At 46.6% G+C, this 24,004-nt stretch overlaps 1 protein-coding gene across 7 annotated transcripts in view; it reads left to right on the top strand.

The window, feature by feature from the left end:
* The window catches only part of DNAH8 (dynein axonemal heavy chain 8), a 10,041,960-nt gene that overhangs the window by 6,050,665 nt on the left and 3,967,291 nt on the right, over positions 1 to 24,004 (top strand). The gene's annotated exons all lie outside the window — the stretch shown is intronic.

Raw genomic sequence — 24,004 nt, 5'->3', positions numbered from 1 at the left:
CAGAGTGTTAAAGATTGCAGGGATTTGTTAGCATGAGCTGAAAGCCATTTTGTATTTTGGCAGCCATTGTAGGTAGCCATGTGCTCTCCATGTGCTGTTTCCCTCTTCAGAGCCTTGCACATGCTCAGAATGGCCTAGCTAGTGGAATGCACCTACTCCTCTTAAACAACTGTCAGGCTATTTTTGCTGCTGTATGGACAAGTAACTCTCCTCCCACTTTGTTGAACAAGCAGATCTTGCATGCCCATATTAGGCATTTTCCATGCTTACATGAGCCAGGACTGCCCCTTGGTCTTATGCTGACTATGTAACCCTAAGCATATATAAGGCCCCTGTTTTCTGTACTCCTTAGACTGCCTCATACAGTTGCTAAGGGTTCTGTGTGACATAGTCTACCTCATCTAAGGTGAATAAATGCATTCTTTTTATATTACAGCTTCTGTGCCAATTTCTTCTTTGCTGGTTTAAAAGGACCAAGTATCAGTGAGACCACTGAGAAGGTTTCTATTTTCTTCAAATGGCGCTCCAACGTGGACCTCATCAGAGAAGTGGCTATTTAAGGGAGTGATCTTGACTGGAGACAGGAATCTACTGAGGTGGACGGGACAGGATTCTACTAAGGAGGTACTCTGTGCATGGAGATTCTGGGGATTCTCTGTCTCTGCAGCCCAGTATATTTCTGGTCTTCCTGATTTTGATCCTCCACATGTTTACCACTCCTGACTGAGAACCTTTTTGGCATGAGTATTCTAAAACGACCGTTAGGTCATTCAGAACTTGGCAGTTAGAATTTGGACACCAAGTGATTGGTAAGGGTTGTTTTGATGCAACACTTGCTGTTGGTTTTGATGCCTGGGATAGGTAAGGTAGTTTAGTAATGCTTACTGTGCCATTGAATTTGTGTTGGCCAACTTGGATTTGTATGGGATGAATATATGAATTGCTTTTTGTGTAGGCAGGTAATGAGGAGACTTTTCTCTGTTTTGAATTGATTTGAACGGCACACATTACAAGAGTACCTTAAGTGCCTCTTTGGTTATAATATATCCATATGTTGCAATATTTTTGGCATGCCTGTTTCAAGCACACATTGAAGAATGTGTTTCTTTTTGGAGGTACCATAGTGAGATGTGAAGTGAATTAGCCGGCTCCCCTAGAGGGAATACCTAAATAGGTTTAGGTATAAAAACATATTTCTTCCTTGGTGATTCTGTATCCCCATGGAATTCAAATATGGACATAAAACAAACAAGGATCCTTTTCTGCGCACTTTTATAAATGGAGATATGCAGACCATTTTTTTTGGTGTTCTGCCAGCCAAAGCTAGTGAATTTAGTGTATTTTGGCTTCTTGAAAATAAAACAGTCTGTTGGGCTGTTTATTTGCAGTCTTTTGGAACACTATTGAGAATCTCTTCTTGTAAATATGACTTACAACTAGTATTTACAAATGGTTTGGTTTAAGTACAGTCTGTGGGCTGTCCTTTGTTTCTGTCTTAAGTGTTGATCTATGGGTTAATCGTGTGTTCAAATGTCTATGTGGTTTGTGGTTTTCCCATTAGTGATACTTCTGTGAGTAAATAGTGATTGTGCTCTTTGTGAAGGAATGGCTAGCTGTATTGTGTTCTGAGTGTATGACTCCTTCTGTATATGTCTGGAATGAGCTCAATGTGTTTGTGTTTTCTTGCTGTCATCAGTCTGTTATGCACAATGTCATTTAATTAATATTAAATAAAAATAATAAAAATCCAGAAATAAACCATATGATATGCTAAATAACTACATGTTACTATTAAATTGATAAGAGTAAGCAACTATGCACATGTACAAACTGCCAATGCCTAAAAGATACAATTCGAATTCACATTGAATAGGAATAAAATAGGCCTCAAAAAAACGAAATTGTGTGTTTTGCAATACATAAACAATTATAAAATGTTACAACATTTTTTCTTAGAAACATTATGTTACATATAAACAGGCAAACATCATCTGAGTAAATTGGATGTTGTTGAACTAAACACACATTTTAGAACTTGAAATGCCTCAGTTTTAAATAGACTGTCACCATGCTTACACTTCAACACTAGAAAAAAGATTTCCAACAGCTGTGTTTTAACTGCCCCTGAGAAACAGCTGTCGTTTGATTGTAGGCCACGGAGAGACAGGGCTGTTGACTCAGCTAAATTGAAACACGGTGTTAAATCCTGCATTTCAGAGTGCTGTTTTAAAAAGTTACAAAAATCGTTAATTATTTTGGATAACAGGAAAACAGTTAAAGTAAGGATTTCCTTTCTTAAAGCCTCTTTACATAAGCATATCCGTGGTTCTGATGTTAAATAATGATTGTTCTTTTAAAAAGTGGCGCAAAACTTTTCATGTTTCAAGTTAGGCTTCTGTGCTTAGGCTTATGAATGAATGCGTCTAAATATGATAGGCAAGGAATGAAACTTGCTTTTCCTATGTGGAATTATCAAAATGATTGGTTTTATTAAAAAAAAAGATGGAAAAATAATTATTAAAACAATAGGTGCTTTTAAATTCGTTTTTTAATATTTATGAAGTTTAATATTAATGCTGTGACCTCCTAGCATCAAAATTAAATTTAAGTTGTGTTGTACCGCATAATGAGGACATTTGCATATGAAATATCACTCTGCGCAGGTGTAATAAACTCATTTTCAGGGTATATATGATATATTTCTAATTTTCCATTCCTGGGCTATCCAGAGAACACTCTGGGGATTCCTATTATGCAAAAAAATATAGGATATTCATTTTTAAGTGCCCCAAATATCAAAGTCGATATTGGGCAAAATTCACAAATTTAAAAACAAATTCTGCCATTCAAAGCAGCTTTTAAACTGCCTTAGGCTTCAGTAAATGCATACATTTAGGTATAATGCAAACAGCTGACTTCTATATTGTTAGACAAGTATACTGCACACTGCTTGTAATTGAAAATATCTATAAAATCAGCAGAAGTTATTCTCATAACTCTAAACTGACAAACAGGGGAATTGGTCTGATTTCCAGCTTTCTGTCTGTAGGGTGACTTTGAATTGGGACAGCCGCATGGAAACCCTTGGATACAGAATAGGGCAGCCTGGGAAGGGTTAAATGTCAGTTCTATATTTAGAAGCCTAGCATGGCTCCCAGAGCAAAGTTTGCTTTGACATTTTGACCTCTGAAGCTTTTTGAAAGACGACAGGGAAGAAAAGGAGAAGTTTTACTTTTTTGGCAAAAGCAAGCACTTTATGTACTCATATGATAAAAAAACGAGATAATGGTATATGTGAACTTTGATTAACAGAAAGCTTTGTCATATTTATATACAGCACTAATGCTTTTAGTCTGAGGATTACTGTAAAAAAAGCTGAGGCAATGAAATTCAGTTTGAATTCATGTGCCCTCGTGTTACAATTTATACATCTGCTTAAAGTATTGGGGGTTCGTTATTCATGTTTTAGCCCTCTCAAATGTGCTATGTACTTCCTATAACTTAGTTTATGCCCAGTTGCTACAAATAGGGGTTGATAGTGTTGACAGAAGTGAAACCTGTTTCAGGTTTCCTACTGTCAAAATGGGTGAAGGAGGCTGGCTCCTTTACAAATTAAGGGGAGATCAAATGTACTTTTCTCTCTCTTTTTCTCAAATTTTGTTTTGCCTGTCTAAGCTGTCTGTGAAATAGTAATGAGACATTTAATCGGCTATTCAGTAATACTGTTTTAAACATTGTTAGCATTAATAAAATGAATAAGTATATATGTTATGTTACTGCCCATCCTGTTTGATGAAATTATGACAGGATAAATAGTCTAGATTGTTGTTCCCTTATTTTGATCTTTAAGGGGAAGTAGATGTGGGTAGTTTTTGTTCTAAAAGTCTTGGGTGATAACACCATTATTGTATGTTATTCTCATGCTACATAGTTTTGCAAGGGCATTGCTAGTTTTTTATTAGCTAGTCTGTGTAAATAAACTGAAAGTCCTTATTCGAGCAGATGTTGCATAGTTTGATTCATAAAAAGTAGAATGCGGGGAAGGTGCCCATGTGATCCTTAGCAAACATTTTTTGAAGGAAATATTGTTTTATAGATAAGAAACCCTGTTAAATTAGCAGTTTTAGATTTTCCTGTTGCTCCTATAACATGAGAGCATGGTCCTAAGTGTACAATGTAGGTGCTTTTATTAAGAAGAATGATTTTAAAGTGTCTGCAGTCCTGTACAAGTAATGTAAAGTTTATGAGCAAAAGTGTAGAACATTTCCTTTTTTTGAGGGTTTTCAGATTAGTACACAGGAATACACCAATGTAAGGATTTAGGGTATGACTATGTTGTTTTTCTCTGTTCCCCACAGTTTAGTAAATTAGTACAGACTTCCTTGGCTGCTTGGGATTGGATGATATAGTACTCTTGTTAGTTCACCAAAGAGTTCCTTTTATACTTGCCAATAGGTCCAGGATGTTCTTTTTTTTACTCTCACATAGATGAAGTGGTTCTTGGGTGCCTTGCTAATATATGGGGCGTCCCAAGGCTAGGAAATATTCTGAGACAATCCTCTCTGTTGATAGACTGTTTCTGTGCCTTGTCTAGAGACCTTTTGTTCTGTCGACCAATATATATTTGCTGCCTTACAACCATTGCCAGAGGGGCCCGGACATCAGATTCAGCTTGGGGAGTCAGCGTCAGCACCAGTCCAGCTTGAAGCTAAAGTGAAGGTAACCAGCACAGGCATTGCTGGCAACCAGGACCTCAGTGAAGGCAGAAGCCCTAGAATGAAGTGTGTACCCCTGCCACTGTCTTGGGTGAAAGATGGGGGTCACAAACCAGAACGTAGAAATTGTGGATCAAGTTTTTGATACCCAGCTGAGAGTCACAGACCGACCAGAAAGGCAAGGAAGCTTTGCTTGAGGTGACCCCTTTTGAAACAAAGGTTGCTTCAGAGATCCTAGCATCAGGCCTCGGAAACCTGGTCCCAAAGTGAATGCAAGTTTGCTCCTTTGTTTGTTGGTCAAGAGATACCTGAGCACACTGGATACAATGTGTGGCCCCAATAAATGAGCAGTGCGCCAGCAGAGCAGTACAGGAGTTAGGGAAGGACTTGAGTTTATGGTACAGGTGCTGTGTCTCTGGTGCCTGTTAGATTGAAGTGAAGAAAACTGGTGCACTGCCTGAGACACTGGACAGGATCGCTAAGAGCATTTGCCCTGGTGGGTGGCTGCCCTATTCTGGTAGGAGAGACTTTTTCCTTGGTACTGGGCTGTGATTCTCGAGTTGCGAGTTGTGCAGCTCCACCGTGGAAACAACAAGAGCCTGCCTGTGAGGCTCAAACGGACACAGGGAGAAGACTCCCCTCTGGCTTCTTGTACAGTGGCTTCAATTTCTCCAAGGATTTTGTGGTGATGTCTTCTTTAAGAGGGAACTTACTGATGTAAGTAGTGACATCACGGAAGATTCTTAAGCAAGCAGTTGAAGCTGAGGGTTGTGAGAAGTTGGCCTGATGTGCAGTGTTCACTATTCTAGTGATCACTATATATCAGTCCAAACAACCCTTATTGATGATTGGTTGTAAGTCAACCTTATAGACCAGCTATCCTAGTAGCATGGATACGAGCAGTCTAAGGCTAAGACTCTAGAGGGCGTGTTAAGCCAGCTGTTTTACCATCACATTACCCCTTGAACACCAAGTGAAAGGACACCACACAAGTTGTTATGAAAATAAACAGTGTATTTATTTATAACAAGACTACCCTGGCTCTTTATGAGACAGGGAGCTAAGCACACAACAAAACTCTTACGAAAATACTTTAAGTCGCACAATTTACACAAATGCCCGAGGGGCACGAAAAACCATATACTACAAAAGTGGAATGCGAATTACTAGCAGGTAAGTAACGATTCTCAGAGGCTTTAGAAACGCTAGACCAAAACACAGTTCTTATTTACAATCACACATTATTTGGATAAATTCAAAGACACACTAAATGAAGGTGACCAGTGTTTTTAATATTCACTGCACCATTTAAGCAATCAATGATAGAGAAATCAGAAGTAAAGTGTACAAAATTCAATGCGCCCACAGTGAGGGGGAGGGGGGGGTTGTGCAGGGAGGGGAATATATTTCACTAAATTATACATCACTTGGTCAAAGTTCAAACAGCATTGAGCATAAATCCACAATTCAAATCATAATTGCCATACATGAGAGGCCAAGGAGAATGACATATATCAAAACAGAACATTTATACAAGAAAGATACTCCTATAGTGATTATTATATCAATCTAGGGTTTAGGAGTTCCTGATTGTAGATGTCTACGTTTCGACCCGGATAATGTAGGATAGTCGATCCTTACTGCATGGGTCTTCGTCAGGACGTGATGGGTGGAGAGGGGTGGGGCGTTTTACTCTGCGCAAAAAAATAATAATGATAGCTTATTAAATTTACCGGTCTCAAACGAGTCCCGACACAGCTAAAAAAGTAAGGACAGAGTGGTCCGTTACAGAAGGATTAAGAAAGGGTTCAGAGAGAGTTCAGGAGGTCATAGAGGGAGAATTACTGTTGTGGGCTTGAAAGGCCGTTAAGCAACACATTACCTGGCGGAGCGGGGAGTATCCCGTCAACAGGTGATGCCTAGAAATCCGCCATGTAGATAGTCAGGATCTGCCATATGAGATTAAAATAACAATTGTACTAATATGCCAAAGTAACGGAGGTCGACTAACGTGTAAGTCTGTTAATTAGGGGGCCTACCTTGTTGTGAGGCCATCACCGTGTAAATTGAGACTAGTTCCTTGGTCGAGGCAGCGGGAAATTCGTACCAGTACAGGCTACATCTAAAACCAAAGATAGTCGGCGTGTCAAAAAAGGGGGGGTTGCGTAAACAATGATTTGTTGTGGAAAAACCTCGACCGCTCAAAACTCACCCGGTAAGGATGTAGAGCGAGCATGCCAGCGACCGGCTCTTCCCTTCAAACAGTTAGGGGACCAATTCAGTGCCGCGCGGTATACGTGTCTGAATTGCAAGACCTTCGCAGTGAAACCATCTGAAAAAACATCAAGGCGATGACAGGCTTAGATTTACGCCCCACTAGTTCAAAACCGCATAGATGCGCACCGCAGGATGGGGGACTCACCCGCAGAGATTGTGGAAAAAACCAAAGGTGGAGCGCGCGGGCCGACGTCTGGCCGCGTCTCCTAGAGTCAGGAAGTGTTGCCCAGGTAACCGGGGTTATTTACTACCTTGGAAAAGACAGACTTAGGTCTGTTGCCGAGGGCTACCAGATGTCCCATGGAGGAAAAAAGACTTTTTTTGTGGCCTCGAAAAACGTTATAATAAGAGGGCTGTCCCGAATGGCGATGGGCGCCCAGTGTAGGGCGAGGGTGTGGAATTCCCTCATGAATATACATTAGTCCTGAAGGCATTATGCATAAAATATGTAGACGGATGAATTTATCAAATCATCAACTTACAAACATGATAGCAAACCTTGTTACCGGCGCAGGACCTGCCAAACATGGCGGTCAAAGCGCTGGTTATTACTTGAATTTCACACAAATAGAAAAAGGATTATTGTTACAAAATATAAATAAATATATCAAGCCCACATTTCCATTGGTCAACATTGGTCATGCAACATAGGTTATAACGCAACAGACTGGTTAGGGGGCATCATTAGCCAATATCCATACCCTGATCGATGGTTAGCAGCGCGAACCTGCCAGGCACGGCGGTTTAGGCGCTCTTTTAGTCAGGAGAAATTAAACATCAATCAGGAAAAAGCCTCAATTGGGAAAAAGGCCGGGTGCATATACTAAGGCACATTTTTGGAATTAAGCAAAAAGATATGGGGGGGACACATGTATTCCATAGGGAGGGCCTCAATTGCATAAGTGTTTCAGAGAGTGGCCATTTGGGCAAAACTACTTTCGGACTCATTCAGGCCCCCTCGCACTGAGTCAAAGAAACGGATCCATTTAATTTCCCTCACATTTAGGATGGGTTCTATGCTCCCACCCCTTGGGCCTAGCTTGACCTGCTCCAAGACTGTCCACCTCAAACTTTCTGGTGGGTGGTTTTTTCATTGCAGTGATCAACCAAAGGTGCACCTGCGACCTTACATCTCACACGGCTGCAGTGCTGGAGAAAACGTACTTTGACTCGTTGCTGTGTTTGGCCCACATATATCAGGTCACAGGGGCATATTATGCAGTATACCACGTTGATCAAGTTACAGTTGGTGTGTGACTTAAGTGGAACTTGTTGTTGTCTGTGGCTGAAGACTTTAGTCTGGATTGTCGCAGGGCATGCTTTGCATGAACCACACCGATAGTGGCCCAGAATGGGGGGCAGGTTCCACATAGTTGTGATGGTTGGTTCATCTGGGGTCGTCAGGAAAGAGCGCACCACACTGTCCCGAATGTTCTTGGCTTTTCTGAAAGCATGAAGGGGCAGCGAATTACTCCCGAGGTCTTCTGATATCAAGTTCCAATATTTGTTAATGGTTTTCTTCACCATATTACTCTTTGTGGAGAAAGTCGTGACACAGATAAGACGCTCTTCTTTGTTGTCCTGTTTTTCTCCAGGCTGAAGTAAGGTTTCTCTGGGATTGAACCATGCTCTTTTTTTGGCTTTTTTCACCAGACGTCTTGGATATCCACGTTCGAGTAGTCTGTCCATGAGTATGGTTGACTGTTCTATGTAGTCATCCTTTCTGCTGCAGTTGCGACGGATCCTTAAAAACTGGCCAAAAGGGAGGTTATCCCGGAGACCCCGGGGGTGATGGCTGGAGTATAGGAGTAGGGAGTTCCTCTCCGTCGGTTTCCTAAAAAGCGTGGTTTTTAAGGTATCATCTTCCACAAAAATTGTTAGGTCCAAGAAGTCTATGGATTTTTTGTCAAATTGGAATTGTGAACTTAATATCCGGGGATCGTGCATTAAGCCAGTGAAAAAAATTGGTGATTTCCTCCTCAGTTCCTGACCAGATGCAGATGATGTCGTCTATGTATCTCATCCAAATCTTTATCTGAGGTCTGAAAGGGTTGACGTCAGTGAGTATAAACGTGTCCTCATACATTGACATAAAAATAATGGCCAAATCTGGGGCAAAGGCAGCCCCCATCGCCACTCCCTTGGTTTGGAGGTAGAAACAGTTCTGGAAGATGAAGAAGTTCCTCATCATAGCAATCTTCAATAGTAGAATGATGAAAGATGTCGGTACCCGGATTGGAGCCTCCCGCTTATCAAGTGCAATTGTCATTGCCATGAGGGCCTCCTCTTGGGGTATGCTGGTAGATAGTGAAACGATGTCACATGTAGCCAGAAGGTCTTGAGCAGAGTCATATGGGTGTCCTTCAATCAGGTTGATGGTATGGGTGGTGTCCCTAAGGTATGTTTTCGTAGCTTCTGCTATAGGTTTCAGAAAAAAGTCTATATATCTACACAGGGGTTCCAGCACAGAACCACATCCCGACACAATCGGGCGTCCTGGGGGCTGGTGGAGATCCTTGTGCACTTTAGGTAGGGTATAGATGGTAGGGAGTCGTGGATGCTTCTGATTCAGATATTGAAATTCGTGTTCCGATAGGAACCCTTGCTGTCGTCCGTCCTGTGTGACCCTCAAAATCTCAGCCGTGATATCTTTTGATGGGTCACCGCCCAGTTGCTTGTAGCTAATTCCATCATTCAACTGTCGCAGAATTTCCTTCGTGTAGTTATCTAAATCTTGGACAACAATGGCCCCGCCCTTGTCAGCGGGTTTTACGACTATTTCAGTGTTGTCTCTTATCGCTTTAAGTGCTGACTGTTCAGCTCGGCTGATGTTATGTTTGACAAATTTGTTGTCTTTCAGAATGGACTTTACATCCCGTAGCACAAGACTTTCATATGCAAGGATGCGCTGGTTCATGGCATAGGTGGACGGTACGAAAGTGAAAGGTACCCTCAAGTTTGTGGCAGATAGCGAAGGTTGAATTGGCTTATTCTTGAAGAAGTATCTGAGTCTTATTTTCCTAAAAAACTTGTGGAGTTCTACCACCGTGTTGAAAGGGTCTGGTCTAGAGGTTGGAACGAAGGATAGACCACGGCTCAATACTTTAATTTCGTCATCTTGAAGGGTATATTTCGAGATGTTGATCACAGGAGGCGTCTTTTTCACCATCGATAGTTCTTCCTGCGGGTAGATCTTTCCCCGTGTTCCTCTTGTGGGAAGCTCACTTGCTTGGTTCCTCTCCCTCTCCCGGAGTCCCACTCCTGGCCCGTGTTGAATTGGCCCCTGCCTGTGCCCCTGTCCCAATTGTTCGCTCGGCCCCGTGGTGGTCTCCATCCTCCCTGACCTAAAAAAGGAGGGGGTTGGTAGGAAGGGCCGTAGGAGTCTTGGTAACCGTATGTGCCACTAGGGCCAGCTCGGTCTGAGTCCTCACCCGAGCTGTACGAGGAGTCCGAAAAAGTTGTAAAATTCCGTCTGCCCCTGTAGGAACCGCGGCCTCGGTTGGTGAATCTCCCTTGGTTGTCCTGTCTGTAGTAATCGTCCTGCAGATAGGGGTATGTTCTCTTTTTGTCATATGCTTTCACGTCCCGTGCCAATTTCTCAAGTTTTTTCTTTATTGTGGTCGTTTCAAAATCCTGAAGTGTTGCCACTAGTTTTGTCAGGGCTTCTTTGGAGTTGGTAAGGGTGGCGTCCCCACTAATTGCGGCTTTCAGATCCGCTATCTGCTTCATTAAAAGTGCAATCTGTTCACTGGCTGTTTCGATACGGAGGACCATCCAATGTCGCGAGCAATTGTTCGCGACAAAGCTGAAACCTTCCCGGAATTTCGGTACGTCAATGAAGATTGCGGGTTCAACTTTAACCTGCAGGCCTACAGGGATGATGTTAGATTGAAGGCACTGCGCTAAGAAATGTCCATGTAGTTTAGTTCTAATGAGCTTCTTTTCAAGACGTTCCAACTGGTTGACTTTATCATTGAGAGAAAAGTCGATGTCAGGTGTGGTTGGAGACAGAAAACTATTGGCAGAGTCCGATAGGAATTGCTTAATGTAATCCTCAGTGTAGGAGAGAACCTCCTTATCAACCATGTTGGTCAATCGAGATAAATTATATAACAAGGTCAAGGCTCAAGAAATGAAATAAGGTCTAGATAAAAAGGAAGGAAAACCTCGCAGACCAGCGCCTGCTCGAAGTATGTTGTAACAAAGGGGGTTATACCCATATAGTCAGTGGGACCTGGGTGATCAATTGCGTTGTATGTAAGGGGTCCCAGACCAAAACACAGTTCTTATTTACAATCACACATTATTTGGATAAATTCAAAGACACACTAAATGAAGGTGACCAGTGTTTTTAATATTCACTGCACCATTTAAGCAATCAATGATAGAGAAATCAGAAGTAAAGTGTACAAAATTCAATGCGCCCACAGTGAGGGGGAGGGGGGGTTGTGCAGGGAGGGGGATATATTTCACTAAATTATACATCACTTGGTCAAAGTTCAAAAAGCATTGAGCATAAATCCACAATTCAAATCATAATTGCCATACATGAGAAGCCAAGGAGAATGACATATATCAAAACCAAAGGTGGAGCGCGCGGGCCGACGTCTGGCCGCGTCTCCTAGAGTCAGGAAGTGTTGCCCAGGTAACCGGGGTTATTTACTACCTTGGAAAAGACAGACTTAGGTCTGTTGCCGAGGGCTACCAGATGTCCCATGGAGGAAAAAAGACTTTTTTTGTGGCCTCGAAAAACTTTATAATAAGAGGGCTGTCCCGAATGGCGATGGGCGCCCAGTGTAGGGCGAGGGTGTGGAATTCCCTCATGAATATACATTAGTCCTGAAGGCATTATGCATAAAATATGTAGACGGATGAATTTATCAAATCATCAACTTACAAACATGATAGCAAACCTTGTTACCGGCGCAGGACCTGCCAAACATGGCGGTCAAAGCGCTGGTTATTACTTGAAAAAAGCCTCAATTGGGAAAAAGGCCGGGTGCATATACTAAGGCACATTTTTGGAATTAAGCAAAAAGATATGGGGGGGACACATGTATTCCATAGGGAGGGCCTCAATTGCATAAGTGTTTCAGAGAGTGGCCATTTGGGCAAAACTACTTTCGGACTCATTCAGGCCCCCTCGCACTGAGTCAAAGAAACGGATCCATTTAATTTCCCTCACATTTAGGATGGGTTCTATGCTCCCACCCCTTGGGCCTAGCTTGACCTGCTCCAAGACTGTCCACCTCAAACTTTCTGGTGGGTGGCTTTTTTCATTGCAGTGATCAACCAAAGGTGCACCTGCGACCTTGCATCTCACACGGCTGCAGTGCTGGAGAAAACGTACTTTGACTCGTTGCTGTGTTTGGCCCACATATATCAGGTCACAGGGGCATATTATGCAGTATACCACGTTGATCGAGTTACAGTTGGTGTGTGACTTAAGTGGAACTTGTTGTTGTCTGTGGCTGAAGACTTTAGTCTGGATTGTCGCAGGGCATGCTTTGCATGAACCACACCGATAGTGGCCCAGAATGGGGGGCAGGTTCCACATAGTTGTGATGGTTGGTTCATCTGGGGTCGTCAGGAAAGAGCGCACCACACTGTCCCGAATGTTCTTGGCTTTTCTGAAAGCATGAAGGGGCAGCGAATTACTCCCGAGGTCTTCTGATATCAAGTTCCAATATTTGTTAATGGTTTTCTTCACCATATTACTCTTTGTGGAGAAAGTCGTGACACAGATAAGACGCTCTTCTTTGTTGTCCTGTTTTTCTCCAGGCTGAAGTAAGGTTTCTCTGGGATTGAACCATGCTCTTTTTTTGGCTTTTTTCACCAGACGTCTTGGATATCCACGTTCGAGTAGTCTGTCCATGAGTATGGTTGACTGTTCTATGTAGTCATCCTTTCTGCTGCAGTTGCGACGGATCCTTAAAAACTGTCCAAAAGGGAGGTTATCCCGGAGACCCCGGGGGTGATGGCTGGAGTATAGAAGTAGGGAGTTCCTCTCCGTCGGTTTCCTAAAAAGCGTGTTTTTTAAGGTATCATCTTCCACAAAAATTGTTAGGTCCAAGAAGTCTATGGATTTTTTGTCAAATTGGATGGTGAACTTAATATCCGGGGATCGTGCATTAAGCCAGTGGAACAAATTGGTGATTTCCTCCTCAGTTCCTGACCAGATGCAGATGATGTCGTCTATGTATCTCATCCAAATCTTTATCTGAGGTCTGAAAGGGTTGACGTCAGTGAGTATAAACGTGTCCTCATACATTGACATAAAAATAATGGCCAAATCTGGGGCAAAGGCAGCCCCCATCGCCACTCCCTTGGTTTGGAGGTAGAAACAGTTCCGGAAGATGAAGAAGTTCCTCATCATAGCAATCTTCAATAGTAGAATGATGAAAGATGTCGGTACCCGGATTGGAGCCTCCCGCTTATCAAGTGCAATTGTCATTGCCATGAGGGCCTCCTCTTGGGGTATGCTGGTATATAGTGAAACGATGTCACATGTAGCCAGAAGGTCTTGAGCAGAGTCATATGGGTGTCCTTCAATCAGGTTGATGGTATGGGTGGTGTCCCTAAGGTATGTTTTCGTAGCTTCTGCTATAGGTTTCAGAAAAAAGTCTATATATCTACACAGGGGTTCCAGCACAGAACCACATCCCGACACAATCGGGCGTCCTGGGGGCTGGTGGAGATCCTTGTGCACTTTAGGTAGGGTATAGATGGTAGGGAGTCGTGGATGCTTCTGATTCAGATATTGAAATTCGTGTTCCGATAGGAACCCTTGCTGTCGTCCGTCCTGTGTGACCCTCAAAATCTCAGCCGTGATATCTTTTGATGGGTCACCGCCCAGTTGCTTGTAGCTAATTCCATAGTTCAACTGTCGCAGAATTTCCTTCGTGTAGTTATCTAAATCTTGGACAACAATGGCCCCGCCCTTGTCAGCGGGTTTTACGACTATTTCAGTGTTGTCTCTTATCGCTTTAAGTGCTGACTGTTCAGCTCGGCTGATGTTATGTTTGACAAATTTGTTGTCTTTCAGAATGGACTTTACATCCCGTAGCACAAGACTTTCATATGCAAGGATGCGCTGGTTCATGGCATAGGTGGACGGTACGAAAGTGAAAGGTACCCTCAAGTTTGTGGCAGATAGCGAAGGTTGAATTGGCTTATTCTTGAAGAAGTATCTGAGTCTTATTTTCCTAAAAAACTTGTGGAGTTCTACCACCGTGTTGAAAGGGTCTGGTCTAGAGGTTGGAACGAAGGATAGACCACGGCTCAATACTTTAATTTCGTCATCTTGAAGGGTATATTTCGAGATGTTGATCACAGGAGACGTCTTTTTCACCATCGATAGTTCTTCCTGCGGGTAGATCTTTCCCCGTGTTCCTCTTGTGGGAAGCTCACTTGCTTGGTTCCTCTCCCTCTCCCGGAGTCCCACTCCTGGCCCGTGTTGAATTGGCCCCTGCCTGTGCCCCTGTCCCAATTGTTCCCTCGGCCCCGTGGTGGTCTCCATCCTCCCTGACCTAAAAAAGGAGGGGGTTGGTAGGAAGGGCCGTAGGAGTCTTGGTAACCGTATGTGCCACTAGGGCCAGCTCGGTCTGAGTCCTCACCCGAGCTGTACGAGGAGTCCGAAAAAGTTGTAAAATTCCGTCTGCCCCTGTAGGAACCGCGGCCTCGGTTGGTGAATCTCCCTTGGTTGTCCTGTCTGTAGTAATCGTCCTGCAGATAGGGGTATGTTCTCTTTTTGTCATATGCTTTCACGTCCCGTGCCAATTTCTCAAGTTTTTTCTTTATTGTGGTCGTTTCAAAATCCTGAAGTGTTGCCACTAGTTTTGTCAGGGCTTATTTGGAGTTGGTAAGGGTGGCGTTCCCACTAATTGCGGCTTTCAGATCCGCTATCTGCTTCGTTAAAAGTGCAATCTGTTCACTGGCTGTTTCGATACCGAGGACCATCCAATGTCGCGAGCAATTGTTCGTGACAAAGCTGAAACCTTCCCGGAATTTCGGTACGTCAATGAAGATTGCGGGTTCAACTTTAACCTGCAGGCCTACAGGGATGATGTTAGATTGAAGGCACTGCGCTAAGAAATGTCCATGTAGTTTAGTTCTAATGAGCTTCTTTTCAAGACGTTCCAACTGGTTGACTTTATCATTGAGAGAAAAGTCGATGTCAGGTGTGGTTGGAGACAGAAAACTATTGGCAGAGTCCGATAGGAATTGCTTAATGTAATCCTCAGTGTAGGAGAGAACCTCCTTATCAACCATGTTGGTCAATCGAGATAAATTATATAACAAGGTCAAGGCTCAAGAAATGATATAAGGTCTAGATAAAAAGGAAGGAAAACCTCGCAGACCAGCGCCTGCTCGAAGTATGTTGTAACAAAGGGGGTTATACCCATATAGTCAGTGGGACCTGGGTGATCAATTGCGTTGTATGTAAGGGGTCCCAGACCAAAACACAGTTCTTATTTACAATCACACATTATTTGGATAAATTCAAAGACACACTAAATGAAGGTGACCAGTGTTTTTAATATTCACTGCACCATTTAAGCAATCAATGATAGAGAAATCAGAAGTAAAGTGTACAAAATTCAATGCGCCCACAGTGAGGGGGGGGGGGGGGGGGGGTTGTGCAGGGAGGGGGATATATTTCACTAAATTATACATCACTTGGTCAAAGTTCAAACAGCATTGAGCATAAATCCACAATTCAAATCATAATTGCCATACATGAGAGGCCAAGGAGAATGACATATATCAAAACCAAAGGTGGAGCGCGCGGGCCGACGTCTGGCCGCGTCTCCTAGAGTCAGGAAGTGTTGCCCAGGTAACCGGGGTTATTTACTACCTTGGAAAAGACAGACTTAGGTCTGTTGCCGAGGGCTACCAGATGTCCCATGGAGGAAAAAAGACTTTTTTTGTGGCCTCGAAAAACGTTATAATAAGAGGGCTGTCCCGAATGGCGATGGGCGCCCAGTGTAGGGCGAGGGTGTGGAATTCCCTCATGAATATACATTAGTCCTGAAGGCATTATGCATAAAATATGTAGACGGATGAATTTATCAAATCATCAACTTACAAACATGATAGCAAACCTTGTTACCGGCACAGGACCTGCCAAACATGGCGGTCAAAGCGCTGGTTATTACTTGAAAAAAGCCTCAATTGGGAAAAAGGCCGGGTGCATATACTAAGGCACATTTTTGGAATTAAGCTAAAAGATATGGGGGGGACACATGTATTCCATAGGGAGGGCCTCAATTGCATAAGTGTTTCAGAGAGTGGCCATTTGGGCAAAACTACTTTCGGACTCATTCAGGCCCCCTCGCACTGAGTCAATGAAACGGATCCATTTAATTTCCCTCACATTTAGGATGGGTTCTATGCTCCCACCCCTTGGGCCTAGCTTGACCTGCTCCAAGACTGTCCACCTCAAACTTTCTGGTGGGTGGCTTTTTTCATTGCAGTGATCAACCAAAGGTGCACCTGCGACCTTACATCTCACACGGCTGCAGTGCTGGAGAAAACGTACTTTGACTCAGTTCTGTGTTTGTCCCACATATATCAGGTCACAGGGGCATATTATGCAGTATACCACGTTGATCGAGTTACAGTTGGTGTGTGACTTAAGTGGAACTTGTTGTTGTCTGTGGCTGAAGACTTTAGTCTGGATTGTCGCAGGGCATGCTTTGCATGAACCACACCGATAGTGGCCCAGAATGGGGGGCAGGTTCCACATAGTTGTGATGGTTGGTTCATCTGGGGTCGTCAGGAAAGAGCGCACCACAATGTCCCAAATGTTCTTGGCTTTTCTGAAAGCATGAAGGGGCAGCGAATTACTCCCGAGGTCTTCTGATATCAAGTTCCAATATTTGTTAATGGTTTTCTTCACCATATTACTTTTTGTGGAGAAAGTCGTGACACAGATAAGACGCTCTTCTTTGTTGTCCTGTTTTTCTCCAGGCTGAAGTAAGGTTTCTCTGGGATTGAACCATGCTCTTTTTTTGGCTTTTTTCACCAGACTATCCTACATTATCCGGGTCGAAACGTAGACATCTACAATCAGGAACTCCTAAACCCTAGATTGATATAATAATCACTATAGGAGTATCTTTCTTGTATAAATGTTCTGTTTTGATATATGTCATTCTCCTTGGCCTCTCATGTATGGCAATTATGATTTGAATTGTGGATTTATGCTCAATGCTGTTTGAACTTTGACCAAGTGATGTATAATTTAGTGAAATATATCCCCCTCCCTGCACACACCCCCCCTCCCCCTCACTGTGGGCGCATTGAATTTTGTACACTTTACTTCTGATTTCTCTATCATTGATTGCTTAAATGGTGCAGTGAATATTAAAAACACTGGTCACCTTCATTTAGTGTGTCTTTGAATTTATCCAAATAATGTGTGATTGTAAATAAGAACTGTGTTTTGGTCTGGGACCCCTTACATACAACGCAATTGATCACCCAGGTCCCACTGACTATATGGGTATAACCCCCTTTGTTACAACATTAGAAACGCTAGGCCTACAATACTGAACACTTAGGTTAGGAGCAGGAGGCCTAGGGACGCCACGTGCAGAGTGGGAACTCTCACGCGTAAGGCGGGAAAAAGTCTATGGAAGCTAGAACTCACAAAGTTACTGTTCTCGGGCGAACCCGACTAGCTGGTACGAAAACGGGAGTGGATCCGAACACTTGAAGTGTTGGACTATGCTGGGGCACCGGAGTGCTGGATTTACCTAGCCCAGGGGCTGCGGCTGCATAGGGTTCAAGTTGCGTCGGAAACCCACGTTGACGGACCAGGAGCCTGAAGAAGAAGTTGCTGGAAGGCGGCCAGTGAAGAAAAGTTCGAAGGGATCCAAGCCTGGATCAGGGAAGAAGAAAACCTGAAAGCAGAGGGGACCAAGTTCTGAATCACTAGCCAGTGATTAAGTGGGCACCAGGAGGGCACCGGGCGAAGTCACCGCAGTCAGGTGAGTGGGCGCTGCTGGGCTCTGCAGTCTCTCGGACCAGGAGGCGTTGTCGGCGACCAGGATGGAGGTGCGAGCTGTCCCACGAAGGTACTTGCTGTCGACGTCGCTGGACCCAGGATTGGGCAACAAGTCTTGGCAAATGCAAGGCCCACGCGGTGGACCTAAAATGGCGTCTTGAGTGGACCAGGAGGGTCCAGGGTGCTTCTCTGAAGAAGGGAAGCAAGGGCCAGTCTGGAGCAACCAGACCAGCAGTGTTAGTTGTCGTGGAGCGTCGTGAAGGGGCCACTAGCCAACGGGCAAGTGACCTGGACAACGCGGTTAGCAGCAAAGAGCAGAAGGGCCCCACGCAGATCTCGTGGATGCAGGGGGGCTGAACTTCGGTGCTGGAGCTGCTCAGGGTCGGGGATTCTCTTACCCCAAAGCACTCGGTCGAGGGTCACTCGGATTTCGTGCTGGACAAGCGTCGTGCAGTTCAGAAGATGGCCGGTCCCTCGAGGTCTCGTCGCACCCACGGATCACAGCTGGGCTGATGATGTGGGTTGAGGTCAGAGGTGCCAGGGAAGCCGGTTCTCGTCGTGATGAAGCAGTCTTGATCCATACGAGAGACTGGCAACAAACCGCGAAGCTTGGTTGGTGCCTGCTGCTGCAGGGTGACTACTCCTTAGTCACAAGGGAGAAATCTTGGGAAGAGTCTTGAGTTCTTCTTGAAGAAGGTCGGTTCAGGATTCAAAGATTGATCTGATTTGGAAGGGGGTCAGTTCCTACCTTTATCCTGCAAAAAGGGGCTGGCACGCGACTAAGTCCTGCCCTATGGGTGGGACTAGGAGGGGGGTGGTTACACCCCTCTCCTTTGGCGGGCTTTCCCCAGGCCAGGGGCTGGAGTGCCCCTGGAACTGGTTTCAGCCGGCCTATGCACAGTGAGCACCGGGGTGCCACTTGGAGTCACCTTCCTCTAAAGCCCTGCCTACCTAGGATACACAAAATCCTGTCTGGGACGGTGCTGGCACCGCCCCTGGCAGGAAACCCTTTGTCCTTGCCTCCTGGGCTGGGAGGACTCCCTGCAGCAGGAGGGCAGACTTGTGTCTCGGTGGCAGCATCCATTTTGTGGAGCTAAGGCTCTGTCTGACTTTAACCGGGGTTACAGGTTACATACATGTCGTGTCCCTCTAGAAGGGTGGAATGCTAACCCCGTCGCCAGAATTGGCGAGGGGTTAGTATTCCAATTCGTATGACACCTTACTCGACATGTTTTGATAAAGCGATACCAGAGTTGGCACATAACCGCGAGGATTATAATGCACTTAAGAGTATATGGTATGCGATATCATGGAAACGGCTAAGGGATGGATCCCGAAAGCCGCAAACAGGCTCAGCTCATGCCAGAGCACTATCTCACACGATTCCAAGCATTCTGCCTTCAGGATTGTCAAGGCCTGCCATAGGAGTGACTGATAGGAGATCTGTGTGCCCATTTAGGTTTAGATATAGGAATACTATATCTAAAGCAAATGGTGATTACACCACCTTGCCCCAGCTGTCGTGCAGCCAGTTGTGTCAGATTTGGATGGCCAGCCAGGGGTGGCATAATACATGCTGCAGCCCCTGGTAGGCCCTGGGTACACCTATGCCCTGGGTACCTAAGGTACACTGTACAGGGACTGATAAGGTGACTCAGTATCCAATTAGATATGTACCTGAGGTACATGGAATCCATTTTACAGAGAGAGCAGTAGGCCTGGGGTCCTGAATAGCAGGGCCCCAGGTCAACTAAGTCAGAAAACCAGCAAAACACCAGGCAAAAAGTTGGGGGCAACCATAGTCAGGGATCTACCTTCCTACAAGGGTCACTGATAAGTTGTATCTTAATAAACAAGTTCTTCAATTTTACTAAATTTCAAGTGTGATTACTACACTTTTCATGGCGGCGAGGACTACTGGACAACTGCGCAGGGGGCGGTGTACACAGTGACCTTCACCCCAGGATTTAAGCGGTAAACTGAGAGAATTCTGAGGAATTACATTGAAAACTGTGAGTTTGAAATTTATTCTGTGGTGCTTTATATTGGATAATTCAAGATCTGAAAGAGACACGTTAGTGATAGATTCCTTACCTTAGAATATCCCCAGGCGTCAGACTGGATCTGGAAATGTTTGCGTAGCAGTACCCTTGCGCGTCGGTAGGCGTCGTCTGCGGCTCCGCGTCCATCGTCAGCGCCGTGGGCGCCGTGATGACGTTGTCGGAGTACTTAGACGCCGCCTCCGCGTGCTGACGTCAGTTCTTCTTTTTTCCGCGCCAGCAGCCCAGATCCAGAAAAAGTGGTACCTTAGTCACTTTTTGACTAAAACTTTTTTGATCTTTGATCATCTTTTTTCGAAGTCTTCGACTCCGAACGGTGCCAGTAGGGTTGCCAGGTTTTAAGCCTTGTGAGGATTGCGACCGGCGGATGTCGGTCACCGACCCTCACCGTCGTTGTCTCCACTGTCTCGGCGTCGACCAGGACGACAAGACCTGTTCCGACTGCCGGACCCTGACTTCGAAGGCTAGGCGGAGCGGTCCCGTAAGCGGCTCGAACTCTGGCAGTCGGCCCCGTGCCGAGAACGGTCCCGGTCCGGACGGAGGTCGAGGGACCGGTCGCGGGAGAGGAGCCATCGGAGCTCCGGGAGTCGACATCACTCCTCAGGGTGGAAGTCGAAGAGACGTCATCGCTCTTCCGACTCCCCCTGACGCTCGCGCAACGCGGCCAGGGGTTCAGGTGACACCGCCCACGCACCTCCGTCGGAGTCACAGGCGCTGCGTCCGGCTTCATACCCTCCGGTCCCTGGGCCTAACGCTGCGCCGGAGGAGATCGAGCGGTTCCTCATGGTCATGAGGTCCCTCTCTCCTCCGAAGGGCTCCGCGGCGCATTCGGGCCCAGCGGACCCGTCTGGGGGTCCTAGCGGGTCGGGGGCTTCGGCCCCGATGCCACTTCAGATCCGACGCCAACGCCGCAGGGCCCGGCGCCGCAGGGCCCCACTGGATCCGGTTCCGGATCTGGGTCGTCGCCAGTGGACTTAACGACCACCCCGGCGACGGCCCCTCAGATGTCACCCCCGGCGCCGTTCCCAATGCCTCCCTCGACCCGGTTCCGGAGCCAGAGCGGCGCCTAGCGGCGCCGCTCCAGACGCCGTTCAGAGAGTTCACTTTCCATGAACCGGCCCCATCCTTTGCTAACCCTGAGTGCCAGGAGATGGGTGATGAGGAGGATTGGGAGGGGTCTGAGGACCCTCTGGCACGTGAATGCCAGTCTCAGGAAGACTGGGCAGGTGAACTTGGGGAGGCCAGTGATATAGACACTTTGCCTGACATTGGCTTTGTCTCACCTCCTACCGTGGCTATGGAGGAGGGGGCAACCTATAGTGTGGTGTTGATGAAGGTGGCCAAGGCCTTGGGCCTTGAGCTCCCCGTCGCGTCCGTGAGGACTAACCTCCTCACTGAGGTCCTTAAGCCGCAGTCATGCTCAGCCGAGCCTCTGCTGCCGTTTAACGAGGCCTTAACTGATGTTCTTTTGGGCACTTGGTCCAGGCCCGCTACAGGTTCACCTGTAGATAGGAACGTGGCCAGACGCCACCGCCCGTCCCCGGGCGACGCTTGTTTCCTGTCCACCCACCCCACCCCTGAGAGCCTCGTGATCCAGGCCTCAAATTCCCATACCGCATTCCCATCGGCGGCGCCTGACAGGGAATCCAAGAGGTACGAGCAATACGGCAAGAAGGTATTCTCCTCCCTGAGTCTCGGACTGTGGTCTTCCAACACCGCGTGCCTCTTGGGCCTTTACCCCCACTCTCTGTGGGATACGGTCTCGGACGTGCTGCCAGAATGCCCGTTGGAGGTACGGGCTAAACTCGGCCAAGCCCTTGTGGAGGGCCGAGATGCGGCACATTATTCGATCCGGTGTGGACTGGATACCACCGACTCTCTGGGCAGAGTGATGGCAACGACGGTGGACGATTCATCACCACGCCTTGTTGAGGTCCGCCAACTTCTTGGCTGATGTCCAGAATACACTCATGGACATGCCGTTTGATGGCCGTCGCCTTTTTGGCGACAAGGCAGACCATGCGCTTGAGCGCTTTAAGGACTTCAGGGCTACGGCCAAGTCCTTGGGCCTCTCGGCCCCGCGCCAGCAATCGGCTGCCTTTCACTCCTTTCGTGGCCACGGAAGGGGTGTACCCACATGTGCTGCCAGCCACGCTCCGCAGGGTAATACCCAACGCGGTGGCGGCCGTGGAAACCGCCGTGGCGGCGGTCGGGGACAACAGCGAGGTCAGTCCACACCATCCCCCGCAGCATCCGCCTCAAAAACCTCCTAGTATGTGCTTTCAGGCCCATGTGACGCCAGTGGGGGGCAGGGTTCGCCATCACCTCCTCCTCTGGCGCACTGTCACGTCGGACAGGTGGGTGCTGCAAATCATTCGAAGGGGCTACTCCCTCCCCTTCGAGGCGACTCCTCCAGCCATGCCACGGCAGAACCACTGTGTATCGGGGGATCATTTGCGACTTCTGCAGGAGGAAGTTACGGCCCTCTTGGCCAAGGGGGCCATCGAGCGCGTTCCTGGGCCAGAAGTAGGGTGTGGTTGCTACTCCCACTACTTTCTGGTACCCAAGAAGGGCAAAGGGGGCCTACGCCCTATCTTGGACCTACGGAACGTCAACGGCTTCCTCCGGAAGGAGAAGTTCAAAATGCTGACACTGGCTCAGGTCTTAGCTGCCCTGGACCCAGGAGACTGGATGGTAGCGTTGGACTTGCAGGACGCTTTTTTCCACATCCCCGTCCTGCCGGCCCACCGGCGCTACCTGCGGTTCACGGTTGGCCACGAGCACTTTCAGTATACCGTGCTCCCCTTCGGCCTTACCAGCGCCCCACGGGTGTTCACAAAGGTGATGGCGGTGGTCGCAGCTCATCTGCGCAGGTTAGGGGTTTCAGTCTTCCCCTAGCTCGACGACTGGTTGTTGAAGGCGGGCTCGCCCCAGACAGTCGTCAGCCACCTCCAGACTACGGCAGATCTCCTGCACGAGCTGGGGTTCTCCATCAATGTGCCGAAGTCACACCTGTGCCCCTCTCAGAAGCTCCTCTTCATCGGAGCGGTTCTCGAATCGGCGCGGTTTCAGGTTTATCCACCCGAACAGCGGGTCCGGGATATTTAGGCTCTGATTCCTATCTTTCAGCCGTTATCCCGGGTCTCGGTCAGGTTGACGCAGCAGCTTCTGGGGCCGATGGCCTCCTGCATCCTACTGGTGCATCACGCCAGGTGGCGAATGCGGGCTCTGCAGTGGGACCTGAAGTTTCAGTGGGCCCAGCATCAGGGCAACCTGTCCGACCACGTCCTGATCCGGGAGGGCACTGTGAGAAGTTGGCCTGATATATAGTGCTCACTATTCTAGTGATCACTCTGTATCATTCCAAACGACCCTTATTGATGATAGGTTGTAAGTCAACCTTATAGACCAGCTATCCTAGTAGCGTGGACAAGAGCAGTCTTTAGGCTAAACTCTAGAGGGCGTGTTAAGCCAGCTGTTTTACCATCACATATACCCCTTGAACACCAAGTGAAAGGACACCACACAAGTTGTTATAAAAAATAAAGGATATTTATTAATAACAAGTCTACCGTGAACTCTTTATGAGTCAGGGAGCTAAGCTCAATACAAAACTCTTACGAAAATACTACAAGTTGCACAATTTACACAAATGCCCGAGGGGCACGAAAAACCATATACTCTAAAAGTGGAATGCGAAATAATAGCAGGTAAGTAACACAATCGAGAGGCTTCAGGACCGCTAGGACTACCTTACTGAACCCTCAGGTTAGGAGCAGGAGGACTAGGGAACCCGGGTGCAGAGTGGGAACTCTTACGCGGGATGTGGGACAAAGTCTATGGATGCTAGCAGTTTCTAAAGTTACTGTTTCCGGACTAATCCGACTAGGTAGACTAAAAACGAAAAAGGATCTGGACACTAGGATAGTGAACCTGTGCTG

Source organism: Lissotriton helveticus, chromosome 6, assembly GCF_964261635.1.
Source record: "Lissotriton helveticus chromosome 6, aLisHel1.1, whole genome shotgun sequence".
Lineage (NCBI taxonomy): Eukaryota > Metazoa > Chordata > Amphibia > Caudata > Salamandridae > Lissotriton > Lissotriton helveticus.
The sequence above is the reverse complement of the archived record's forward strand: the minus strand, read 5'-3'. Positions and strand labels throughout refer to the sequence as shown.